Raw genomic sequence first — 18,131 nt, forward strand, 5'->3', positions numbered from 1 at the left:
GCTAGGCTGACCATATTGCTGCTTTAAGAAGGAACACATATGAAAAATACATACGAGGGGGTTCTTATACAAAACCATTTATTTAAACAGCCCTGAAAACAGCCCTGACATATGTATTTTTCATACATGTCCCTTTTTAAAGCGGCAATATGGTCAGCCTACTGTTAGCTCTAAGTTTACAATAGAATGCAGATCAGACCCAATTGCCTGCAACCAATGCCAGTTATGTCCATAGCAGACTCATGCCCTTAAGACCATTTAAAATCCCCATCAGATCTCAGATCAGACCCATAATAATGTAGCCCTTGACAGCCAAATGCTGAACTTTATATCAAAACAAATCATTCAAATGGTCATAATACTCAAAATGGTTCTATATACATAAGAAAGAGCAACATTAAACACATTAAAAATGTATTTGTATTTAAATTGTTATTTAGGGGGGGTGTCTGGTTAGCTGTCATGACAGGTAGCAATACCTATGCTGGAGAAGAAGCATGATTTTTATCCACTGAAAATCAGCTATGTTTCAAGCCATCTAAAATAGAAAATTATAAGATTTGCTTTCAGAACTCACTCTGCAATGAACGATACCAATTTTATGAGCTTTCTGTATATGGATCTATATATTGTTGAGACCATTGGTGGCCATGAGTGGATAGGCCTCAACACGCCCCCCCCCCCCACCACCACTGGAAACAGAGTAAATTAACTTACTTTACTATAAATAGCACTAGATAGATGACTATAACTATGATAGTCATGATATAGACTAGGATTACATACTTTTGTTCCAACTTGCCAGTTTGTCAGTTTAAATAACACCAAGTCTTTCATATTTAGTCACTTTAGGCTTTATGCCTCATATATTTATATATTTATTCTGTTTACATCATTTAAGTCCAATTGTATTTTTCTTTTTCAAATAGGAAAGGCTGTTAATCATATCAGTGCTGTAATTATGGGAGATTTCTTCTGTTAAGTGTGATCAGTCCACGGGTCATCATTACTTCTGGGATATTACTCCTCCCCAACAGGAAGTGCAAGAGGATTCACCCAGCAGAGCTGCATATAGCTCCTCCCCTCTACGTCACTCCCAGTCATTCTCTTGCACCCAACGACTAGATAGGATGTGTGAGAGGACTATGGTGATTATACTTAGTTTTATATCTTCAATCAAAAGTTTGTTATTTTAAAATAGCACCAGAGTGTGTTATTACCTCTCTGGCAGAGTTTGAAGAAGAATCTACCAGAGTTTTGCTATGATTTTAGCCGGAGTAGTTAAGATCATATTGCTGTTCTCGGCCATCTGAGGAGTGAGGTAAACTTCAGATCAGGGGACAGCGGGCAGATGAATCTGCATAGAGGTATGTAGCAGTTTTTATTTTCTGACAATGGAATTGATGAGAAAATCCTGCCATACCGATATAATGTCATGTATGTATACTTTACACTTCAGTATTCTGGGGAATGGTACTTCACTAGAATTACACTGTAAGAAATACATAAAGCTGTTTAATAACTAGAGATTATGTTTAACGTTTTTGCTGGAATGTAAAATCGTTTTCATTTGCTGAGGTACTGTGTGAATAAATGTTTGGGCACTATTTTTCCACTTGGCAGTTGCTTAATCTGTTTTTCTGACAGTTTCTGTTCTCCCTCACTGCTGTGTGTGAGGGGGAGGGGCCGTTTTTTGGCGCTTTTTCTATGCATCAAATATTTCAGTCAGCAACTCATTGTATTCCCTGCATGATCCGGTTCATCTCTACAGAGCTCAGGGGTCTTCAAAACTTATTTTGAGGGAGGTAATTTCTCTCAGCAGAGCTGTGAGAATTATAGTTTGACTGAGATAAAAAACGTTTATTCTGTAATTTGTTTCCTGCTTTCAGAATTTGTTATCTTTGCTAATGGGATTAAACCTTTGCTAAAGTTGTGTTGTTTACAAGGATTGAGGCTATAACTGTTTCAATTTATTAATTTTCAACTGTCATAGATCTTCTGTGCTTCTTAAAGGCACAGTACATTTTAATATTATTCTAATTGAATTGTATTTCCAAGTTGCAAGTTTATTTGCTAGTGTGTTAAACATGTCTGATTCAGAGGATGATACCTGTGTCATTTGTTGCAATGCCAAAGTGGAGCCCAATAGAAATTTATGTACTAACTGTATTGATGCTACTTTAAATAAAAGTCAATCTGTACAAATTGAACAAATTTCACCAAACAACGAGGGGAGAGTTATGCCGACTAACTCGCCTCACGTGTCAGTACCTACATCTCCCGCTCAGAGGGAGGTGCGTGATATTGTAGCGCCGAGTACATCTGGGCGGCCATTACAAATCACATTACAAGATATGGCTATTGTTATGACTGAGGTTTTGGCTAAATTACCAGAACTAAGAGGTAAGCGTGATCACTCTGGGGTGAGAACAGAGTGCGCTGATAATATTAGGGCCATGTCAGACACTGCGTCACAGGTGGCAGAACATGAGGACGGAGAACTTCATTCTGTGGGTGACGGTTCTGATCCAAACAGACTGGATTCAGATATTTCAAATTTTAAATTTAAACTGGAAAACCTCCGTGTATTACTAGGGGAGGTGTTAGCGGCTCTGAATGATTGTAACACAGTTGCAATACCAGAGAAAATGTGTAGGTTGGATAAATATTTTGCGGTACCGACGAGTACTGAGGTTTTTCCTATACCTAAGAGACTTACTGAAATTGTTACTAAGGAGTGGGATAGACCCGGTGTGCCGTTCTCACCCCCTCCGATATTTAGAAAAATGTTTCCAATAGACGCCACCACAAGGGACTTATGGCAAACGGTCCCTAAGGTGGAGGGAGCAGTTTCTACCTTAGCTAAGCGTACCACTATCCCGGTGGAGGATAGCTGTGCTTTTTCAGATCCAATGGATAAAAAGTTAGAGGGTTACCTTAAGAAAATGTTTGTTCAACAAGGTTTTATATTGCAACCCCTTGCATGCATTGCGCCGATCACGGCTGCAGCGGCATTCTGGATTGAGTCTCTGGAAGAGAACATTGGTTCAGCTACTCTGGACGACATTACGGACAGGCTTAGAGTCCTTAAACTAGCTAATTCATTCATTTCGGAGGCCGTAGTACATCTTACTAAACTTACGGCGAAGAATTCAGGATTCGCCATTCAGGCACGCAGGGCGCTGTGGCTAAAATCCTGGTCAGCTGATGTTACTTCTAAGTCTAAATTGCTTAATATACCTTTCAAAGGGCAGACCTTATTCGGGCCCGGGTTGAAAGAGATTATCGCTGACATTACAGGAGGTAAAGGCCATGCCCTGCCTCAGGACAAAGCCAAAGCCAAGACTAGACAGTCTAATTTTCGTTCCTTTCGTAATTTCAAAGCAGGAGCAGCATCAACTTCCTCTGCACCAAAACAGGAAGGAGCTGTTGCTCGCTACAGACAAGGCTGGAAACCTAACCAGTCCTGGAACAAGGGCAAGCAGACTAGGAAACCTGCTGCTGCCCCTAAAACAGCATGAATTGAGGGCCCCCGATCCGGGATCGGATCTAGTGGGGGGCAGACTTTCTCTCTTCGCCCAGGCTTGGGCAAGAGATGTTCAGGATCCCTGGGCGATAGAGATAATATCTCAGGGATACCTTCTGGACTTCAAATACTCTCCTCCAAGAGAGAGATTTCATCTGTCAAGATTGTCAACAATCCAGACAAAGAAAGAGGCGTTTCTACGCTGCGTACAAGAGCTCTTGTTAATGGGAGTAATCCATCCAGTTCCACGATCGGAACAGGGACAGGGGTTTTACTCAAATCTGTTTGTGGTTCCCAAAAAAGAGGGAACTTTCAGACCAATCCTGGACTTAAAGATCCTAAACAAATTCCTAAGAGTTCCATCGTTCAAGATGGAGACTATTCGGACAATTTTACCTATGATCCAAGAGGGTCAATACTTGACCACTGTAGATTTAAAAGATGCTTACCTTCACATACCGATTCACAAAGATCATTATCGGTACCTAAGGTTTGCCTTCCTAGACAGGCATTACCAGTTTGTGGCTCTTCCATTCGGATTGGCTACAGCTCCAAGAATCTTCACAAAGGTTCTGGGTGCTCTTCTGGCGGTACTAAGACCGCGGGGAATCTCGGTAGCTCCATACCTAGACGACATTCTGATACAAGCTTCAAGCTTTCAAACTGCCAAGTCTCATACAGAGTTAGTGCTGGCATTTCTAAGGTCACATGGATGGAAGGTGAACGAAAAGAAAAGTTCACTCGTTCCACTCACAAGAGTTCCCTTCCTGGGGACTCTTATAGATTCTGTAGAAATGAAGATTTACCTGACAGAGGACAGGCTAACAAGACTTCAAAGTGCTTGCCGCACCCTTCATTCCATTCAACACCCGTCAGTGGCTCAATGCATGGAGGTAATCGGCTTAATGGTAGCGGCAATGGACATAGTACCCTTTGCACGCTTACACCTCAGACCACTGCAACTGTGCATGCTAAGTCAGTGGAATGGGGATTACTCAGACTTATCCCCTTCTCTAAATCTGGATCAAGAGACCAGAAATTCTCTTCTATGGTGGCTTTCTCGGCCACATCTGTCCAGGGGGATGCCATTCAGCAGACCAGACTGGACAATTGTAACAACAGACGCCAGCCTTCTAGGTTGGGGTGCCGTCTGGAATTCTCTGAAGGCTCAGGGACAATGGAGTCAGGAGGAGAGTCTCCTGCCAATAAACATTCTGGAATTGAGAGCAGTTCTCAATGCCCTCCTGGCTTGGCCCCAGTTGACAACTCGGGGGTTCATCAGGTTTCAGTCGGACAACATCACGACTGTAGCTTACATCAACCATCAGGGAGGGACAAGAAGCTCCCTAGCAATGATGGAAGTATCAAAGATAATTTGCTGGGCAGAGTCTCACTCTTGCCACCTGTCAGCAATCCACATCCCGGGAGTGGAGAACTGGGAGGCGGATTTTTTAAGTCGTCAGACTTTTCATCCGGGGGAGTGGGAACTTCATCCGGAGGTCTTTGCCCAAATACTTCGACGTTGGGGCAAACCAGAGATAGATCTCATGGCGTCTCGACAGAACGCCAAGCTTCCTCGTTACGGGTCCAGATCCAGGGATCCAGGAGCAGTCCTGATAGATGCTCTGACAGCACCTTGGGACTTCAGGATGGCTTACGTGTTTCCACCCTTCCCGTTGCTTCCTCGATTGATTGCCAGAATCAAACAAGAGAGAGCATCAGTGATTCTAATAGCACCTGCGTGGCCACGCAGGACTTGGTATGCAGACCTGGTGGACATGTCATCCTGTCCACCTTGGTCTCTACCTCTGAAACAGGACCTTCTGATACAGGGTCCCTTCAAACATCAAAATCTAACTTCTCTGAAGCTGACTGCTTGGAAATTGAACGCTTGATTTTATCAAGACGTGGATTTTCTGAGTCAGTTATTGATACCTTAATACAGGCTAGGAAACCTGTTACCAGAAAGATTTACCATAAGATATGGCGTAAATACCTATATTGGTGTGAATCCAAAGGTTACTCTTGGAGTAAGGTTAGGATTCCTAGGATATTGTCTTTTCTACAAGAAGGTTTAGAAAAGGGTTTATCTGCTAGTTCATTAAAGGGACAGATCTCAGCTCTGTCCATTCTGTTACACAAACGTCTGTCAGAAGTTCCTGACGTCCAGGCTTTTTGTCAGGCTTTGGCCAGAATTAAGCCTGTGTTTAAAACTGTTGCTCCACCATGGAGTTTAAACCTTGTTCTTAATGTTTTACAGGGCGTTCCGTTTGAACCCCTTCATTCCATTGATATAAAGTTGTTATCTTGGAAAGTTCTATTTTTAATGGCTATTTCCTCGGCTCGAAGAGTCTCTGAATTATCAGCCTTACATTGTGATTCTCCTTATTTGATTTTTCATTCGGATAAGGTAGTCCTGCGTACTAAACCTGGGTTCTTACCTAAGGTAGTTACTAACAGGAATATCAATCAAGAGATTGTTGTTCCTTCTTTATGCCCAAATCCTTCTTCAAAGAAGGAACGTCTACTGCACAACCTGGATGTAGTCCGTGCTCTAAAATTTTACTTACAGGCAACTAAGGAATTTCGACAAACGTCTTCTCTGTTTGTCATTTACTCTGGGCAGAGGAGAGGTCAAAAAGCTTCCGCTACCTCTCTTTCTTTTTGGCTTCGTAGCATAATTCGTTTAGCTTATGAGACTGCTGGACAGCAGCCTCCTGAAAGAATTACAGCTCATTCTACTAGAGCTGTGGCTTCCACTTGGGCCTTCAAGAATGAGGCCTCTATTGAACAGATTTGCAAGGCTGCAACTTGGTCTTCGCTTAATACTTTTTCCAAATTTTACAAATTTGACACTTTTGCTTCATCGGAGGCTATTTTTGGGAGAAAGGTTCTTCAGGCAGTGGTTCCTTCTGTATAAAGAGCCTGCCTATCCCTCCCGTCATCCGTGTACTTTTGCTTTGGTATTGGTATCCCAGAAGTAATGATGACCCGTGGACTGATCACACTTAACAGAAGAAAACATAATTTATGCTTACCTGATAAATTCCTTTCTTCTGCTGTAGTGTGATCAGTCCACGGCCCGCCCTGTTTTTAAGGCAGGTAAATATTTTTTAATTTATACTCCAGTCACCACTTCACCCTTGGCTTTTCCTTTCTCGTTGGTCCTTGGTCGAATGACTGGGAGTGACGTAGAGGGGAGGAGCTATATGCAGCTCTGCTGGGTGAATCCTCTTGCACTTCCTGTTGGGGAGGAGTAATATCCCAGAAGTAATGATGACCCGTGGACTGATCACACTACAGAAGAAAGGAATTTATCAGGTAAGCATAAATTATGTTTTTAACTACCCTGACATAACATGGGCCAATAAAAACTACTAATACAGCTAATGGAGATCAATTTTTAAATGTTCTCAAAGATAACTTTGTGTCACAATTAATAGAGGAGCCAACTAGAAATAAAGTTATATTAGATTTAGTGCTATCAAACAATACAAAAATAATATCAAACATAGAAGTCAAAGAGCATTTAATAGTGATCACAACATGGTTACAATTGAAATCCCTTTCCATAAGCAGTGTTTTAAAGGCTCATTTAAGATTTTTTATTTTAAGAAAGCAAAATTCAATGATTTAAGGAAATCATTAAATAACATAAATTGCGACAAAAGTATTCTTTAAAAAATACAGAGGATAAATTGATTAGATTTAAAACTGTGCTAAATAAATATACACATCAACGCATACCACATGGTTATAAAAGTAAAATAAATAAATCCAAGGCAATGTGGCTAAATAAAATGTGTTAAGATTAATTAGGAAAAAAAATGTAGGGCATTTCAATTATTCAACGAAAATAGTACAGACTGAACATTCCAAATGTATCCGGAATGTAACAAATCATGCAAAAAAGCAATCAAATCAGCCAAATTGAAAATGAAAGATTAATTGCAAAGAATTCTATGTCAAACCCTTTAAGGTTTTTTAAGTACATAAATGGCAAAAAATTCTAAGAAGGAATCTTTATGTACATTAAAATGTGTGAAGGGAAGCATGATTAACAGTGATAGGGAGAAGGCTGAGGTACTAAAAAAGTTATTTTCTTTAGTATACACAAGAGAGGAACCAATGGGAGTAACTTTGAAACAAACTACAACATACAAGCCCATATCATTAATTGGGTAATCTATAGAAGATATCAGGAAAAAAATGAGATAATATTAAGGTAAATAACTCCAGGCCCAAATGGAATACAGGAATTTTGCTCTGTAATAGCCAAACCTCTGCTTATCATTTTTCAAGACTCATGATCCTCAGGCATAGTACCCCAGGACTGGCATAAAGCTGATGTGGTGCCACTTTTTAAAAAGGGAAGTAGGGCTGATCCAAGAAGCTGACATTGATAGTGAGGGAGATATTTGAAGGAATTATTGAGTATATTTGTGTAAAAAAAATGATGAGTTCAAATCAGTATGGTTTTAGGAGAAATAGATCATGTCAAACTAATCGAATTAGATTCTACAAGGAAATAAGCAAAATATAGATGCAGGGGAATCAGTTGATGTGATATACTTGGATTTTACAAAGGCGTTTGATACAGTGCCACATGAGAGATTAATGTACAAAATTAAGGGACTGGGGATATCTGAAAATGTTAGCTCATAGAGAAATATTTGGAAAAAATACAGGCAGCAACGAGTAGCTGTAAACAGATCATACTCAGGTTGTACAAAGGTAATCAGTGGAGTCCCCCAGGGATCAGTATTGGGCCCTCTTCTTTTTAATATTTTATTAATGACTTGGAACAAGGATTAAATAGCAATATCTCTATTTTAGCAGATTATACAAAGTTGTGTAAGGTCATTAGGTCAGTGATGAAATTGCTTTACAAGGAGATTTAGAAAAATGGGCAGGTAAATGGAAAATGAGATTTAATACTGTAAAATGTAAGGTTCTACATTTTGGAAGTAAAAATAACAAGAGAACCTATTATGTAACGCAGGAAGAAGGCAGCAGGTACTCATATGTAGGTAACAACACCAAACTTGATTCCAAACTTGTTAGGCAAATAAAAAGACTAAAGGGGTGCGAAACATGTTGGACGTTGCCTGTCTGTCCTCCTGTTGTTTGTTTTGTGCCGTATTTTTTGACTGCAAGTCTTTTTAATTGCCTAACAATTTTGGAATAAAGCTTGGTGTTTTTACCTTCATATGGGTACCTGCTACCTTCTTCCTGCATTGAATTTGCGGCTTGATTCAACCGCTGCTACGGTACTCTAAGCCTGAGCAGCAGTTTTGGGTTACCTTTTCTTCAGATGCACTTCCGCTGTGGTGGAATCATTGTTGAGATGCCGAGAACATCCGCTTCCTGTATTGTTCAACCTATTATTTAAATTGGACTAGATTTAGCAAAACAGAGGAGGAGGGATTTGGGAGTACTTATATATAACAAGCTAAAGATGGGTGCACAATGTAGGGCAGTGGCTTCTAAGGCTAATAAGATACTAGCATGTATTAAAATAGGCACTGATGCAAGGGAGGTGTCAGGGATTTTTCCCTGTTGTGTTTGCCATGTGCTGCTGGCAGCCATTTTACTCACCTCTCTTCCTGACTATGGTGCATTGTGGGGGATGCTGCTCAATTCCTGCACTTCCTTTTATGGCCAGACTGGTGTGCATCATCCATGTGAGACAGGATGCAGTCTCAGAATTGTGATGTCATCACTTATTATTTAAAGGGCCTCTGTTCGGTATGCTTTGCCTTTGAGTTGTCTCAGACCTGTTTGTGAGAGTTCCTGTGTATTACCTGGCTGTCTGAAGTCCTTCCTGGTTCCTGATCCCTGGCTTGTTCCTGACTCTGCTGTTTTCCTTGTTCCTGATTCTGGCTTCGCTTTGGCTCCTGTCTCGGCTCGTCTGACTACCAGCTCTGGTTTTGATTCCTGGCTTGTTATTTGACTTGTGGACTTTTTATTATTTTTTGCTATTAATAAAGGTGTGATTATTTTTGCACTTCTCATCTCAGTCTGATTCCTGGCACCCTGACATTACACAAAGGCCATGAATCCTGATGGTGCTAATAATCCACCTTTACCTGCCATCATTTCCAGGATGAATGTACAGGTTCACCGCTTGGATCAATTTGCACTAGCCCTGCAAACCCTGCTGACTCGCACTGCATATTTGGACCAAAGTGTTCTGCAAGCTATGGCTGCTCCTGTGTCCGCTGCTGCACCTATGCCTACCAGAAGCATGTCCGGTTCTGCACCTCTACCTCAGCGATATGGAGGCGATCCTATTCAGTGCAGAGGGTTTTTAAAACAGGTGGGCATTTACTTTGAGATGTTACCTCAGGCGTTTCCCTCTGACAGAGCTAAGGTGGGATTTCTCATCTCATTACTCTCTGACACAGCTCTTGCCTGGGCTAATCCCTTGTGGGAGACTAATAAACCTGTGATTTCAAATTACCCTGAATTTGTGGCCTCCTTTCGAAGGGTATTTGATGTTCCGGCTCGCTCCTCCTCTGCTGCTAAACGACTCATGTCCATTCAGCAAGGTACAAGATCTGTTGCTCAGTATGCTATTGAGTTCCGTACGCTTGCCGCAGAGGTAGGTTGGAACAATGAAGCCCTTGTTGACGCCTTCTTTCATGGGCTCTCTGATGCGATTAAAGACGAAGTTGCTGCCAGAGATTTACCAGAGGATCTCGAGGCATTGGTGTCTTTTTTGATCCTAATTGACATCAGACTCAGAGAGAGGCCCTCTTTCAAGGAGCGCTTGCGGAAGCCTCCTGTTCCGTTGTCTCCTACGTGTTCGTTCCCACCCATGCCTCCCTCTCCTCCCATGCCTCCGGGTCCCGAGTTACCAGTACTGCTGAGCCGATGCAGCTGGGATTCACGCGTCTCTCCGAGGCGGAGAGGGTCTTTAGGAGGAGGGAGGGGCTCTGCCTCTATTTTGGGTTACAGGGCCACCTTTTGAAGTCTTGTCCTACACGGCCGGGAAACACTCACACCTAAGGTCCTGTCGGGGGCAGACCTTGGGTGGTTTATCCTCGTCCCCAGAACTGCTTAAGGAGAAACCTTTGATCACAGTTGTCCTTTCCTGGGTGGACTCCTCCATAGTCAGCCAGGCTCTTGTTGACTCCGGTGCTGCGGGCTGTTTCATTGACAGTGCTTTTGTATCAAAGCACTCCATTCCTGTTTTGCCTCAGTCCGTTCTGCTTGTTATTGAGGCCATTGATGGCAGGCCCCTTCAGCCCGCACTCGTTACTCACAAAACTGCTCCGTTGTCCATGGCTGTTGGGGCTCTCCATTTTGAAACCCTCCAGTTCCAGGTGATAAACTCTCCGCATTTTCCGGTTGTTCTGGGTTATCCCTGGCTCCAAAAGCACAATCCCAGTCTCGACTGGCGCAGGTCCGAAATTTTGTCGTGGTCCCCGCAATGTATTTCCACTTGTCTTTGGAAACCAGTTAAAGTCTTGTGCACTTCTTCGGTTTCTCAATTCCCAGAGGAGTACAGAGAGTTCCTAGATGTGTTTGACAAGGTGCGTGCAGGTACGTTGCCTCCTCACCGGTCTTACGATTGTGCCATAGACCTGCAACGAGGAGCCATTCCTCCTCGGGCCGGGTGTATCCTCTGTCTGTTGCAGAGAATTGTGCTATGGAGGAGTATGTTGCCGATGCTCTGTCACGGGGGATCCATTCCACGAATGGAAAACAGCATTTAACACCAGGAGCGGGCATTATGAGTATCTTGTAATGCCCTTTGGCCTATGTAATGCTCCTGCTGTTTTTCAGGAATTTATTAATTATGTCCTACGAGATATGTTGCAACAGTGTGTTGTGGTGTATTTAGACGACATCCTCATACACTCACCCACACTTGAGGCTCATCATTCTGATGTTACACAGGTTCTTCAGAGACTACATGAGAATGGCCTGTTTTGTAAACTCGAGAAATGTGAGTTCCATCAGACTCAAGTAACCTTCATAGGTTATGTTATCTCCGTTGCAGGGTTCTCCATGGATCCTGACAAGTTATCTGCAGTTCTGCAGTGGCCTCGCCCAGTTGGTCTTCGGTCTATTCAACGTTTTTTGGGATTCGCCAATTACTATAGAAAGTTTATTAAAAACTTTTCTTCCTTGGTCAAACCTATCACAGACAAGACCCGTAAAGAGAATGATCTACTCCATTGGTCACCTACTGCCATTAAGGCCTTTGATAGTCTTAAGACTGCCTTTGCTGCCACTCCAGTTCTGGCTCATCCTAACCCTGTCCTGCCTTTCGTTCTTGAGGTCAATGCGTCTAAGACTGGAGTAGGTGCCCTCTTGTCTCAACGTCCTACGCCTGACGGTTCCTTGCATCCGTGTGGTTTCTTCTCTAAGAAATTGTCTCCAGCAGAGTGCAATTATGAAATTGGCGACAGGGAATTACTGGCCATAATTTTGGCACTCAAGGAATGGAGGCATCTTCTCGAGGGTACTAGCGTGCCAGTGCTCATTCTTACTGACCACAAGAATTTAACTTATCTATCTGAAGCAAAACGTTTGTCGCCCCGACTGGCCAGATAGGCGCTATTTTTGTCTTGGTTTAATTATGTGGTCTCCTACCTGCCTGGTAGTAAGAATGTTAGGGCTGATGCCCTCTCTCGACAATTTTCGCCTCTGTCCAAGGAGGAGTCTGTACCTACTCCTGTTATACCTCCTGACCATATTTTGGCTACCATACGTACTAATTTGACTTCTCCCTTGGGGGAGGAGATCCTGGCTGCACAAACCAATGCACCTCCTGAGAAACCTAGTGGTAAGTGTTTTGTTCCTGAGAATCTTCGAACTAAACTTTTGCACACTTACCACTATGCTAAAGCCGCAGGTCACCCAGGCAAGAACTAAATGATTTGGTCTGTCACTCGACAATTCTGGTGGCCAGGTCTTCGTACTGATGTTGCTGCATATGTTGCCTCCTGCTCAGTTTGTGCACAGAATAAGACTCCTCGACGTCTTCCTGTGGGTCTTCTCTTCAACCTATTGCTAATGGTGAGCGTCCTTGGACACATCTTTCCATGGACTTCATTGTCGAGCTCCCTGTTTCCAATGGCAATACTGTTATCCTTATGGTGGTTGACCGTTTTTCTAAAATGTCACATTGCATTCCCTTGATGAAGCTGTCTACCGCTCAGGAGCTTGCTTCGATTTTTGCCCAGGAGGTCTTCCGTTTACATGGGTTACCCAAGGAGATAGTGTCGGACCGGGGTAGCCAGTTTGTCTCCAGATTTTGGCGTTCCTTTTGTGCTCAAATGGGGATCCAGCTTTCCTTCTCCTCGGCATATCACCCTCAATCCAATGGGGCTGCGGAACGGTCTAATCAAGCTCTGGAACAGTTCCTCCATTGCTATGTCTCAGATTACCACAATAATTGGTCTGAACTGTTACCTTGGGCAGAGTTTGCTCGTAACAGTGCTATTAATGCTTCCTCCAAGATATCCCCGTTCATGGCGAATTATGGGTTTCAACCATCCTTGTTGCCCTATTCATTCATGTCTCAGGGTATTCCGGCTTTGGAGGAGCATCTCCGGCAACTCCATTCAACGTGGGTGCAGATTCAGGATTGCCTTCATCGTTCTATGCAGCGCCAAAAGTTCCAGGCTGATTGTAGGCGTCTGCCCGCACCTTCCTACCAGGTTGGTGAGAGAGTTTGGCTGTCCTCCCGCAACTTGAACCTTCGTGTGCCTTCCAATAAATTGGCTCCACGTTATGTTGGTCCTTTTCGAATACTCCGACGGGTTAATCCTGTGGCCTACGCTCTTGACCTTCCTCCTGCTATGCACATCTCCAATGTTTTTCATGTCTCCCTCTTGAAACCATTGGTTTGTAATCGGTTTACCACTGTGTTGCCTCGTCCCCGTCCTATCTTTGTTGACAACCATGAGGAGTATGAGGTCAGCAGCATTATTGACTCTCGTATGTCCAGGGTCCGTGTACAGTATTTAGTTCACTGGAGAGGCTATGGTCCGGAGGAGCGTTCTTGGGTTCCCTCCTCTTATGTTCATGCTCCCGCCCTCCTCCGTCCCTTCCATTCCCCTTTTACCCAATAAGCCTTTTGTCCTCCCGCGGGGGAGGGGTCGTTGAGGGGAGGGTACTGTCAGGGTTTTTTCCCTGTTGTGTTTGCCATGTGCTGCTGGCAGCCATTTTACTCACCTCTCTTCCTGACTATGGTGCATTGTGGGGGATGCTGCTCAATTCCTGCACTTCCTTTTATGGCCAGACTGGTGTGCATCATCCATGTGAGACATGATGCAGTCTCAGAATTGTGATGTCATCACTTATTATTTAAAGGGCCTCTGTTCAGTATGCTTTGCCTTTGCGTTGTCTCAGACCTCTTTGTGAGAGTTCCTGTTTATTACCTGGCTGTCTGAAGTCCTACTTGGTTCCTGATCCCTGGCTTCTTCCTGACTCTGCTGTTTTCCTTGTTCCTGATTCCGGCTCGTCTGACTATTTGCTTTGGCTCCTGTCTCGGCTCGTCTGACTACCAGCTCTGGTTTTGATTCCTGGCTTGTTATTTGACTTGTGGACTTTTTATTATTTTTTGCTATTAATAAAGGTGTGATTATTTTTGCACTTCTCGTCTCAGTCTGATTACTGGCACCCTGACAGGAGGAAAGCATAATTCTGTCACTATATAAATCCCTGGCAAGAACTCACCTTGATTATGAAGAGCAGTTCTGTGGACCAATCTCAAAAAAAGACAATGCAGACTTAGAAAAAGTTCAGAGAAGGGCCACAAAACTAATAAGGAGAATGGAGAATTTAAGCTATGAGGAGAGGTTAACCAAACTGGGTCTGTTCTCTCTAGCGCTTAAGAAGTGACATGATTACTTTATATAAATATATTCAAGGCAGAAGCTCTGTTTATTCCAAGAAATTATTTGTGACAGGAGGTAATAATTTAAGGCTGGAGGAAAGGAAATTTAATCTCCAGAAACGTAAACTTTTTTCACGGTAAGAGCAATTAAATGGACAGTCTACCATACAATTGTTATTGTTTTAAAAGATAGATAATCCCTTTATTACCCATTCCCCAGTTTTGCATAACCAACACAGTTATATTAATATACTTTTTACTTCTGTGATTACCTTGTATCTATGAACCTTCTTCCAGCCCCATGATCACATGACTGTGACTGTTTATTATCTATTGTCTTAAATTTAGCATTGTTTTGTGCTAAATCTTAAATAACCCCCTGTGCCTGAACACAGTGTTATCTATATGGCCCACATGTACTTTCTGTCTCTTTGTGTTGAAAAGAGATTTAGAAAGCATGTGATAAGAGGCAGCCCTCAAAGGCTTAGAAATTAGCATATGAGCCTACCTATGTGAAGTTTAAACTAAGAATACCAAGAGAAAAAAGCTAATTTGATGATAAAAGTAAATTGGAAAGTTGATTAAAATTAAAAGTCCTATCTGAATAATGAAAGTTTAATTTATACTAGACTGTCCCTTTAAATTATGGAACTTCATACCTAAGGAGGTAGTTAATGCCAATACCTTAGATACATTTAAAAAAAAATAGTTTAAATACATTTCTGGCTAGAAACAGAATTCAGGGATATGCTTGCTGGTGTTAAATCGGTCACCTTTTTAATGGGATTAATTTAAGATCAACTGGAGCTTTTATTGTAAGTACATTAAGATTTCTATAGGTTGAACTCAATGGACTTCTGTTTTTTTCCAACCTCATCTACTATGTTACTACAGTAGATCAGTATTGTCTTTACCATCCATGTGTAGCTTATTGCTTTATTCCAAAGTTAGTTTGCTTTTTGCATTCACTTGGTGAAGCTATATATAAATGGAATGTGACTTACAGCCTGTTAATCTTTTTCTGCTCTCATGTATGTTACTTGCTTATTTGTCTGCAGCTGGGACAGGGAGATGTAGCCATGCTTCTTTTCTGAGGGGTATATATGTGCTTCTATATGGCAGCTTACCTACAGAGTTGTAATAAATACAAGTGTATAAATACAGTGTATATATATATATATATATATATATATATATATATATATATATATATATATATATATATATATATATATATATATAAAAAGGAAAAATTGTTTAGGCTTGCGCTGTGTTTAAATGCAAAAAAATTTAATTTGCTTAAATATGCAGTTCCTCCTGATGTGTTTCTGAGCAGCTTAGTCTGGTGATTCCACTATCATCAAAATGGAACAAACAATTATGGATAGTATCTAGGGGGTACCAGACTATAGCGCTTGTAGAAAGGGAGTAACATAAAGGGGAGCACAGTTGTAAGGTGTAACACAAAAGTACTGATTTACAGCAAGGTATAAAAAAACTTTTTTGTGGCTCACCTTTTTGCTGAGAAGTCTGTGTAGTCTCTCTGCTTCTCCTCTGTAGAGTATGGTAGTATTTAGAAATCAAAGATAATTGGCCTCTGTGTGGTGCCAATTGAGGTATTTCTTTTCAAGAAATAAAATCTCCCCGTTAGAAGGGGGTTGGGTGACAAGTTTCCCCTCTCAGGGGTATGGTAGATGCCTTTCAATGAAGTAAATAAATGAAGCAAATGTCAGTGATTAGTGAAAATAAAATCTCCTTTATTTTAGCACAAAAACAAACCGGTGTTTGTGCTGGTGAATTAAAAGTCTGTTGGTGTTGTTTAAAACTGCAACTTTAAACCACAAAAAAAAAAAAAAATTGAAAAATTAGAAGAATTTGAAAAACATAAACACATAGGTAAAGTTGGAGCAAAAAATGCTACAAATTAATTCTTCAGAGACTATTTGCCTGTTTTCAGTCTAACAAGAAGGAAATCAGATATACAGTTGAAATAATAGTCGGTTGTTCTTAAAACAAAAGTAGTCAATAATTAAAACCAATTAAATAAGTACTACTAGCTTAGTAAGAAAACTTTTCCCACTTCAAATAAGCAGGGATCCCTAGTGTAAAAGGAAAGAACCCCCCCCCCCCTTTTTATAGTTATGTCTAATCCAAACATTCACAAATGAAGCGCTATTGAGGCCTCTTTGTCATCATATTAAAAAACAAAACAAAAAACACATAGTTAAAGGCTGCACTTGCAATTGTATCATTAACATTTTTTCATGTTTTTGTTCCAAATTAAGGTGGAATAGTACATCTCTTGTTTTTTACAATCATATCTAATCCATACATTTACAAATGGAGTGTTTTTTGAAGCCTTTTTTCATTATATAACAAAATAAATACATAGTTAAAAGCAGCACTTGCAGTTTCAGCACTAATTTTTTTTCTCATGTTTTTTGTTCAAAATAAAGAAGGAATAATATATCTCTTGCTCCAATGAGTAGGACAAATTACCAATATTAATTCTTAAAGGGACAGTCAAGTCCAAAAAAAACTTTCAAGTTTCAAATAGGGCATGTAATTTTAAACAACTTTCCAATTTACTTTTATCACCAATTTTGCTTTGTTCTTTTGGTATTCTTAGTTGAAAGCTAGACCTAGGAAGGCTCATATGATAATTTCTAAGCCCTTGAAGGCCGCCTCTAATCACATGATTTTGTATTTGCTTTTCACAGCAGGGGAGAGCTAGTTCAGGTAAACCCTATAGATAACATTGTGAGCACGCCTGTGAATTGTGGCAGACACTGCACTAATTGGCTAAAATGAAAGTCAATAGATAATAAATAAAATGTTATGTGATCAGGGGGCTGTCAGAAGATGCTTAGATACAAGGTAATCACAGAGGTTAAAAGTATATTAATATAACTGTGTTGTTTATGCAAAACTGGGGAATGGATAATAAAGGGATTATCTATCTTTTAAAACAACAAAAATTCTGGTGTTGACTGTCCCTTTAAGTGAGTTAATAACAACAAATAATAATGCAGCAATTAACTTCCTCAATAGAAAGGACTATAAGTAACACTGCACTAACATCTGTGGGCATACCCTCTGATGAAGTGAAAACAGTTTCACGAAACGCGTAAGGGCACGCCCACTTGTGACGTCACTTTCGGTCCGGCGAGACCGCAACTCTTCAGATCACTTGTGAAGCACAAGTGTATCAAACGCCATCCTAAGACAGGAAAGACCTGTGGAGGTTAAAAAACACCTCACATCTTCTACAACCCACACAGGAACCTTCAGGAATCGTTATTTTCTAAAAACGGAACTTTTTATTTTTTGCAAAAAAAAGAGAGTAACCAACAGGGATCATCAAGGAATCCTCTATACTGCTTATGCAATTTCTGGGCAACAACCATCACAGCCTGTTTGGGAAGGAAAATACCCCAAAATCTTGCATAAACCTTTTACTTAACACCATCCGGAGACAAAGATCTTCAAGGAATCCTCTACACTGTTTGTGCATAATCAAGGCGACAACCATCACAGCCTGTTTGGGAAGTTAAATACCCCAAATTTCTGCACAAAGTTTTTACTAAACAACACCAAGAGACTTTTAATTCACCAGCACAAACACCGGTTTGTTTTTGTGCTAAAATAAAGGAGATTTTATTTTCACTAATCACTGACATTTGCTTCATTTATTTACTTCATTGAAAGGCATCTACCATACCCCTGAGAGGGGAAACTTGTCACCCAACC

General features: G+C 41.3%; 1 protein-coding gene across 1 annotated transcript in view; it reads left to right on the forward strand.

Annotated features, from left to right (window-relative positions):
• LOC128657825 (kinesin-like protein KIF28P) overlaps positions 1-18,131 on the forward strand; it is a 109,653-nt gene that overhangs the window by 74,079 nt on the left and 17,443 nt on the right. The gene's annotated exons all lie outside the window — the stretch shown is intronic.

Source organism: Bombina bombina, chromosome 4, assembly GCF_027579735.1.
Source record: "Bombina bombina isolate aBomBom1 chromosome 4, aBomBom1.pri, whole genome shotgun sequence".
Taxonomy (NCBI): domain Eukaryota; kingdom Metazoa; phylum Chordata; class Amphibia; order Anura; family Bombinatoridae; genus Bombina; species Bombina bombina.